Source organism: Mesitornis unicolor, unplaced genomic scaffold (genome assembly GCF_000695765.1).
Source record: "Mesitornis unicolor isolate BGI_N332 unplaced genomic scaffold, ASM69576v1 scaffold3769, whole genome shotgun sequence".
NCBI lineage: Eukaryota > Metazoa > Chordata > Aves > Mesitornithiformes > Mesitornithidae > Mesitornis > Mesitornis unicolor.
Genome location: NW_010207807.1, coordinates 48,130 through 58,254, shown reverse-complemented (window position 1 = coordinate 58,254; position 10,125 = coordinate 48,130).

The following is a 10,125-nucleotide window of genomic DNA, read 5'->3' as shown; positions in this document are numbered from 1 at the left end:
ATATTAAACTCTTGTACTCAGAGCACTTAAAGTGTTACACGCTCAAATGTATCTTGGGAAAAGAGAAGAAGGGTTCAGAGCTTATAGAAAAACATAGAGGAAGTCATAAACTGGTTGAATTTGACACAAAATACACATGGCATAATTTCACAAAGAAATGCTCATCTAGAATTTGCTTCTCTGCTCTTATTTTATCAGAAAAGTATCCTCTTTTTTCCCCTCCTCTTTTTCCTCCAGAATCCTTTGTCCTTTGGACTTTGCACTGCCATATACATATTGTATACAGACCACCTTCTTCATTCTCTTTCTGACTGTGGCTTTTGTGCACTCATATAACAGCAACTTTTCAGAAAACTTTCTCTAATACCATGGCTGAGGAAGAATGAGCTGCTCTGACTGCATATCTGTGGTACAAGTTTATGTGGCAGTTTTGATGGAAATTATTAACACACTGTAAACAGTCTAAAACAGGATAAAGAGAGTGGACTTGATTTGTTTTACTTATTTCTCAGGATGTAAAGACAGCCTGAGAATTTGGTCTGGGACAAAGCTCGTTCTTTGAGTTTTGACCAGGTTCATTGAATAGCCTGTGGTGAGGAGTGGGAAAGAGGCAGAGAACAGAGTGTATGGAGGAAAGAAAACCCAAATTACTTCATTTTGACATTTAAACTTGCTGTTTCAATATAGCCTCAACCCAAAATTTGGTTAAATTGAAACAAACAGGCAAACAAACATAACCAGCCAAAAACAAGAAGAAAAAAAAACAACCCCAAAATTTAATTTATTAGCTCCAGTAAAGAATGTTTATTTTGACTGAGGATTATGTTTTGGGGGAATAAGGAGAATGCCATTTTTGTAAATAAACAGAAAATCTCTACTTTTGTATCTGCCCTAAATGCTAATATTTTTTCATTTTTTTTGACGGCAGGAGACAGCTCAACACAATCATTTATTTGAACAGCTCTACCTACAACATTAATTTTGTAATCCTAATGCTAAAAGTCTGTCTTACCTAAATAACACCATTTAGTTATTCTTAATAAATTGTGTTATTTACTGTAGAAGCAAATTAATGTAACTACATTGCTTAGTCTTAAAGAAATTTATTGCAGTTAAAAGTATCTTCTGGTGAAACTGTCTTGAGTACTGTGGTCTTTGGATGAGATGCAGAGAGAGTGAAGTGCAAAGGTCCTGGGTTTTGGTTAGAAGAGATACTTTATTACATTATTTTTAATAAGACCGTAGAACATAAAACTGGTCTGGGTAGCAACGGTAAAAATAAAAGGTGGTGTCTGGAATTTAGTTTGATGAAGTCCATTCCAAAATTAAGGATACAGATTATCCTTTAGCTTGTTTATGAAGTACAGTACAAAGCTAGCCATCTAGCTGTATTTATCATTGTTCTGGCAAGAAAATTAATTCAGAATGAGGATGTGTCATAAACTCTTTACTGCTAAATTATCTATTAAACAACATCAAGGATGATTTTGTTTGTAGTGCCAGAACAGTAGTTTTCATAGCAAGTTATGTCTACATAGATGAAATATTCGACTTGAAGTCTGAGGCACAAGGGAAAGCCTTGCTTGACTTCAGGCTCTCACCGTTGTAATTGCTGAAACTATAAATTTCTATGAAACTACATAAATTTATATGGACACAAACCCTAGGAAATTCAAGCTGGAAGTTTTACCCGTCTGAGAAATGCTATTGAAGATTGTTGCCTTAAGACAAATTCTGCATAGAGTCATCTCATCATGCTAACTCCTACTGCTTTAGTGGCTTTGGATGTGGATAAAAAAAAAAAGAATCATATTCACAGAGAGTCTAGAAGGCAGCTTGTATTGTTGATAGTTGATGTGACTGTGTAGTTCATTGTTTGTATCATTGCTAGGACTCCAGCCTAGTTATGAATTAGCAGTAGTGAGGAATAACTGGCTCTGGTTTTCCCAGCCAGCTGACTCTGGACCTGTCCAGGCATCCAGAGGCAGCCTGTCTACTGCTGTCTTCCCATACATGTTCTCTTAATAAATTAGAATAATGCCCTAAAAGGACATGTGAGGCAGTGAGGCAGTAATCCAGCCCTTCCCTTTCTCCTGTACTTGCTGTTGTGTCCTGGGAGAATAGGAAAGAATCAAGTTTATTTCTTGCATTTTATTTTTAAATTCTAAATACCCCTTTCCAAACAACATCTGCCCTCAAAACAAAATGATGACAGAAGCCCTAAGTTAACACATGCTGCTCTGAAGTATCGTCAAAACTAAGGTTTTGTTTGGTGGTTTTCAATGGTGGTATAACAGGTACCGTGATTAGTTGTCACAAGTTGTCTCATTAATATTGTGGTTAAGAAGATTTCCTGCAAAGGAGATTAGAAAACAGAATGTCCTGTTCCATCCAGTGGTTGTACAGTCTTTTTAATTTTACTGTTTTACAAAAGGAAATGCGCATATGGTGTTATTTCCCACAGTAGCTGGACCAAGCCCCACTGCTCACTGTGGAACTTCTGTCAGGATTCTTGTTCACAATTCCCACACTGTCTTGAAGAAGCTGTTTGCTATGCAGATAAGTTCCTATTACAACATGGTTTGATAACTTTGGCACATTCATCTGCTTAATAACTTCTAGTTGGGTCTATTTGAGATACTGTGAGAGAAGGTCCCTCTGCCTTCCACCACCAACATGCCTGTATTTATTTTGGTTTTCTTGGAAATATATTTTCTGAAACCAAATTGTTAAGCAAAATTGCTAATTCAGTTTTTTATGGGAAACTAGTGTTTTCATTGGCTACATTACTGCCTTTTAACATTAAAAAATACTTTTAGTTAAAAATGAAGGCTTTTTAAAAAAATGTAATTTATCTTTAATATCTTGTTGAAACTGATTTCAGTAATCCAAAAAAGCATAGTAAATGTTTCAGGTTTCTTTCATGAATTAGTTAATGTTGATGTCAAGGAGCATTTGGAAATTTTTTAAATTTCTCCCGCCATTTTAAAGTGAGAATAATTTTCAGAATTGTTACAGAATGTGGAATTTTTTTTTACACCCCATTAAAAATCAGTGTCAAGTTCTATAATTGTAATACATTATCTGAAATTATGAAAACTAAAATAAATAGTAAATGTTAAGATTTGTAACAAAGTTCTTCCCTTTTAAAATTCATTATAGGGTAAAATTTACACTCTGTAATGTGCAAGTCATGTTGAGTTTACATTTTTCTCACTCCAGACTTGCTCAATGTCTTGCTGTGATCTTCTTCACTATTCAGCACCTTTTCAAGTGAAGCTGACGAGGTTATTGCTAGACAAGGCTGAATAATCCCTGAAGAAACAACACACTGCATCCCAGCAGTCAAATCAATAACCACATATTGAAGATTAGCTGGTAAATGGGATTAGGTCTTCTGTTATGGGGCTGTAGATCTACGCACCCCTAAGATGTTAGATTTCTCAGCATCTTTCCCTTAGAAAGCCTATTAATTCTAGCAGAGATGAATGAGTCCTGCTTCTTCTATCAAGACTTCTTGAGTGCTACATTATTCAGCTTAAGTATGCAGCCTTGGGAAATTAATTAAGCAAACATCCAATTATGTTAATCTAAAGTGTTAATAGTAAAATGAATAATTAGTGGTTTAAATGTTGACTAGAACTAAACAGAAACTTTCTTTTTGGATACAAGCTTCTGTCTACACAAGGCAAATGTCAATATTTTTATGTTCTGCTTTGTCAAATAACTACAGTTCTTGCCTAAAGGTCAATCTGTTGAAACAATGAGATAGTTCACATGGAACTATAACCTCTCATAGTGCTTTATTATAAACAGTATACTATTTTCACTTAGGACCTTATACACTTGTATGATATGCTGCCCTCAATTACATGTTTGAAAAACACTAACAGGAATATGGGTGGAAAAAATGCCAACCATTCTTCAGGTTTACCTTCAAGTGGCACAGTCCCTATGATAAATCAAAACATCCTCAAAGGCCAGCTTTATCAAATCTATCAACTCTCAGATATCTCCACAGGCTCTTCAAACAGATTGGTGAAATGTGGGAGAGACCTACCTACACATTCTTTACTTTAATTACAGACTCCAAACACTTACACAAGAATAATCAGAGCATTGCTTTTTAAAACTCATTAAGAATATTATTAGGAATAGGAAATCTTCAAAAGATTTTCCTGGTTCTAGACTGGCAGCTAGCTCAAAAGAGAAGTTGGCATGAAGAATGATGCAAGAAAGTAACACAGCTTAAAAAGTGTTTGCCTTCATTTGTTTGTCTGTAATTGTCAAATAAACAAATGATAAAGCATGTTAATCATGGTAGGAACTTTGAAAGATTTTTCCAAGCAGCTGAGGGACAGAGTAAGGAAAACAGTTGGATGCCTTTTCCAAACCCTAAGATCCCAGGCTTGCTGTTGTTTGCTATTATTTTTATTATGATGGTTATTTCATGACATCAGCAAACAGTTAATATTGCTAGTGCTGTCTACATGCCATGCAATGTTATGTGGTAGAGAAATTAATTTAACCACTTCTGACATTTCATAGATGTGCATTAGCTAAGGATGTGATCATGTTTCCACCAAACACCTTGTTGAACCATAACTATCAGCCCACTATTATCTAGAAACATAAGTTAATTCTCAGCACAAGTGTTAAGTATTGTGATTTCCAAACAAGTAGTCCATAGTGACTAGTGACTGCAATTACAGAGATGTGTTTCTCTCTCTTGTTTTTTGGATTTAACATGCCAGGAGGAAGAGGAACTATTTAAGACAGAACAAAACCATCCAGAAAATTACTTCACATATGCATTTGCATGTAGGCAATTATTTGTGTACAGCTCATAAACCACATCAGTCTTCTCATACAGACCTAATATTGGCAAACATTTTAATACAAGGATGTATACAGAATCTCCTCCTGGGCACAACGTCTAGCCAAAACCTTCAGTTTGCCTTTTAGGAAAGCATTACATAATATGAAAATAAACACACATATAACTTAAAAAAAACCAAATCAACCCAAAACAAATCCAAACTGAGTGAAATATAATTATACTGTGAGTTGAGAGATTTTAGACTGTTAAGACTATGTTATTGCATCTATAGCATCTGTTTACCAGTAATTCTAACTTGGAAAGAAAAGGACTAATGAATATATACCTGTTTAATAGCTGATAGGTACATTGATGGAATTTCTTTAATTAAATAAACATTTACAATTTTGCCCTATAAAAATGCAGTGATAAAAAAATTATAACACATGTTGCTTTATTTAAGACTAGCTATCACCAAGATCAGAAAATAAAAAACAGGATGCCATTTAGAATCACTATATGAGGGTTTAGAGACCTAAAGCAGCAATATTAACATTTGCTGAAAAGTTGGTTCTTAATGCCTACCTAACTGAGGCCTGCATAATTAATGAGGTTTGGAAGCAGTGTTATATCTTTGACATTATTACTCCAGTTTGTAAGAACTAATTGCCCTTGTTTAGGTAGTTGTCCTATCATCCAATGTCTCCTCCCCACCCAAATAGGGAAATCAGGAAATGGAAAGGAGACACATGGGTTTACGATCTTAAAATTTAATAAAATAATAATAAGAAACTAATATTAATGCTAATATTAATAAAAATATTAATTAAAAGTGCACAAAGTTATAGTCTGATTATACTCTGGTAGTGAGCTCTGCACTCCCAGCAGTGAATGCCAGATGTCAAACTCTGCAAGCACAGTATATCTGTAGCAAAGGTACAACAGTCACACTGAACAGAAGAGCAGGCCTTAGGAGAAGAATGACAGGTGAGATCCTCCAGGGATGATGACCATCACAGAAAGAGTGAAAAAGAACGGCCATCCTCAGCAAACTTTCCAATTTATAGTGAGCATTATGTTTTTGGTACAAAATACTTCTGTTGGCCAGCTTGCATTAGCTGCTCTGGCTTTTGCTCCTCCTAGCTCCTTAACCTGGCTAAATCAAAACTGCTGGCAACCAGGGCTGGCCATGAACTGAAACAAAGTGTCTTATCAACTCTGTTTCCACCAAATCAAATGCTGCAGTCTTCTCAGAAATGCAGCTTTCCTGAATAAAAAATTGTTTCTATAATTCTATTGCAGCATAACCAGGACACTAATACAATTGACAGCATCCAAAATAGATCATTATTTTTCAGTTAGCAAAATAGAGAAGGAAATTATCCTCTTCAACTATTGAAAAAAAAATAACTCTTCAAAATTTAATGCAATTCTAATGTTCTGAATGTTAATGCAGGCATGGATTTAAAATTAAATCATGTCAAACCATTCTTTAAATGAAGACACTTCATATTCATGTATCTTATTAACAAAGAAAATTTACTGGAAAGGGAAAATTTTAAGTAAATATCCATTCACTTTGTTTCCTAATTCACAAGCAGACAGTGTTGTTGTAGTTTATTTTGTATATTCTCTCAACACCCCACCCCACCCTAACCCTGCTGCTGGCTACATACTTTTTTTTAAAGCTAGTGAGATTTTTCTGTCAAAATAAAATGAATTTTTACTGATGCTAAAAAAATAATTTGACACAGGGACAAAACCAGGACATTTTTCCACTGGAGCTATTTTTCACATAACTAGAGGGAACCAAAACTAAAGCAAAAAAGACGATGAATGTATTGCCTTTAACTAGGTTGGTGTACAAATTGGTGTTGAGTAAGTGAGATATACTATAGCAGTTTGAGAAAAAAAAATGGATAAAATGTCACGGCATCGAAGACTGAGAAGTAGAATATGCTAGACTAAAATAGAGAGCAAACAATTAAAGGCAAAGGGATTAATAAAAAGGAGAGGCATGGGACTTAAGTAGTCTGATAGATATGAAGATAAAGTGACAGACATAGTAGAATACAAGGAAAATGTCAGGCTAAATTTGTTGAGTGTAATTCTGTCAATGCATAAACTCTGCGCTGTTATGTTTGGTGCACAGAATTTAATGTAAAGGTATCCATCACTTTGTTATGCTTTAAAAACTTGGAAAAGTATGTTCCCTAAGTAGTCGATATGTGTTCAGGTCATTAAAGATAACTGTGTGTGAATCCCTGGGTTAGATAGTTCAATTATCCGTATGAATATCACATAAAGATAATTTCATTTATTCTGAGTGTTACTGATTTATTTGATTAAGACCATGGTCGTATATTATTAAAATTGCATGGACAGTTGCCACTGATGTGAATATGTGTGGTTTCAAGTCCTCCAAGGTAGACTCATCAGTATTTGCGGTGCAGAAATAGAAGTACCTAAATGAAACTGTATTATAGAATGTACATAGTTCAGTCTTCACCACTGCTTGGAATAAATGGTTTTATATCTAAAATATTCAAAGAATTTCCATGCACAGCTTAACCTAAAAAATAATCCTCAAACTTAGTTAAATAATCTAATTATTTTCCACATACGCCTTTAGACATTTCTCCTTAAAGACATTGTGACTGTGAGGACCTGCTGAGGAATAGCTTCTGAAATTTGAAATATTTTCACCTTGTACTCTATTGGCCTTCACACTTTAAATTCGTAAACCTTATTAAAAGCATGTTAAAGGAGTTGACAATAATGCAGATGCAAGATTTTGCTATCTATTTCTCACTGTTAACATTTTCCTGTTAAAGAGGCATACATTTAAATGACTCACAGTATAGACTAACAACTGAATTAGTACTTACTGAAGGGAGAATAAGTTTATCTAATTAAAAAGCTTGGAGAAATGAAATACAAACTGCAAGAAGAGCCATACTCTTTCACATTCTTGTAGAAATAATAGAAGGTGAAGTTCTCTTTCTTAGAGAAACTGCAACATAAGAATGTTTTGTAATCGAGGCCTAATGTCTTTCTTCAGGAGAACATTTGAAATCACTTTGTAAAGTACTTTCAAAAATATTTTTTTGTTAGTAGGCTGAAATGTTAGATTGTGGAAGTTGTTCTAGAACGATGTATTTTGGTATAGCCATGCACTAACTTTTTTCAGCCTAGATTAAACTCATAAGACTTGTACAATATTCTTTCCTGGACTCATCAAAGCAAGTATTGTATGGTTTTTGCACATGTGTATACACATTTACATTTTGTTTTCATACACAGAGACAAATAGACAAATAGAAATATATCTGAAAAGTCTTCCACTGATGAATAGCAGTTTCACTTCGTTTATGTTATTTTATATTCTCACTTACATCAGAAATGAAGTGCTTCCTAAAAATCAATACATTTTTTACTCCTTCCTCTGAGGTAAGAAGGTATTATTTTTCTCAGCTTGAATTAGGAAGCAGTCTCAAATAGATTTGTGTTATTGAACAACTAACAAAGGAACAGATTGTTTGGATTTCGTGGTTACTTCTGTAGAAGGTTGGCAGATTGATAGATATTGTGGGGGGCACTATGGGTACTAATAATAGAAAATAAAAAAAAAAACCAAGCATAAACCCCCACCAAAAACCACAAAAAAAAAAGAGAGAAATGGAAGGCATAATAGTGGGATTATTTCTGTTACACTGAAGGGCGAATTTTAGAGAGAATTTTAAGAGGGATTAAGGCACCTGGGTATTTCTTTTGGGTGGTGCTAAGTAGCTGCTAATGAACCTTTGAAAATATCCTTAGAAATCCAGAAGTATTCTGCTTATCTTTAAACACTGAACTGGGACACCTAAACTAGCTGCCTACTCACTCCAGATTCCCTCTATAATCAATGAAGACAGCTGGCCTAAGATGAGGCTGCATTATTCACTGGAGGATCCTCTCTCATTCCAAAGTAGAGAAGAACACTAAATCTTCCTGAGAAACTAGAACCAAAGAGGAAAGCAGTACGTGTAATTAAGCACCCTCCCTTTTTACTTTTTTGTTTTGTTTTGGGTTTTTATTTTTTAAACTCAGCAGCTTCTCTTGTATGCTTTTAAAGTCTGCAAGCCATTGTTCTTTTAGACACTTGTTCTGGCATATTGATGAGCGTATTTTCCACTGAGAAACAGCTTTCTCAGGGATTCATTAATTTCTGAGGTGCAGAATGAAACTGTTGCTGTTAAAGAAGAAGAAAAAGATAAAAATACTTATATGGATATAGTATTATAAAGTATGCATTACAGTTCTGTTGTAATTTTTAGGTACCTACGGTGGTGAAACAAATAAAATATTCTTATTTCTTCACACACAGACATTTCTGATGCAAAAGATATAGGATTATTTATAATTGCATGTACAATGGTAATAACTCCAGCTGGTTTATATAACTGGATTCTTTCTGCCTAGAGCGCTCAAGAAATTCTCTGCATTTCAGTTCAGGCTGTTAATCCTTATAGTTCCATGTTCTTCATGTTAAAACAAGCAGCAGGAGAGATTTTCTAACATATAAAAATGAGTCAAAACTTGTCTTCTCCATTTGAAAGTGACTGTCAGTCCATTGTGCATAATTTGACAGTAGCCAGTGAGACTTCTAAAATGGAGCGGTTTCATGGCCGAACTTATCAGTAGGGTAAAGAGGAAACAGTTCTAAGTTTTGTGAAAGTGTGAGAAAGCTCATTTTCATACGTTTTTTGCCATCCAATCATGGCCTCAGTTCTTTATGGACAAATTCCTACCTTTAACAATATGATTTTGGCCTGGAGAACTGAATAGATTATTGATGTGCCAAAAATGATCATATGAAAGCATTTTACAAAATCAACCCAAAACAAGAGTTTTACAAAAGCATTTCTTTTTCTTTGCTCTAACAAATCATTATTTACAGATACTTTCACAGCAGTGAGCAACAGCCATTTCTGCCTTTGTCACTGCAGGCTATTCAGCTACATAAAACAACCCCTTTGGAAAATCAGAGCTGGAGAAGGATATACCTACTTATTGAGTCCTTTTAAGAAAGTACATAAAAACTGTGCACTCATACCTGCACTGACTTTTCATTCATTTTAGATAAATTCTTTGACAAGATTTTTAAGCTCAGATCCATAACAAGCAAAACAAATTACGTTCTCAGGCTTTTGGCCAGTGCAGAGAACATTTAAACAAACCTCATGCGCTTTGACAAAATCCCATATGGACAGCTGGACCATGATGATGTGATTTGTAACATTTACAAAAATTGTTGGTTAATA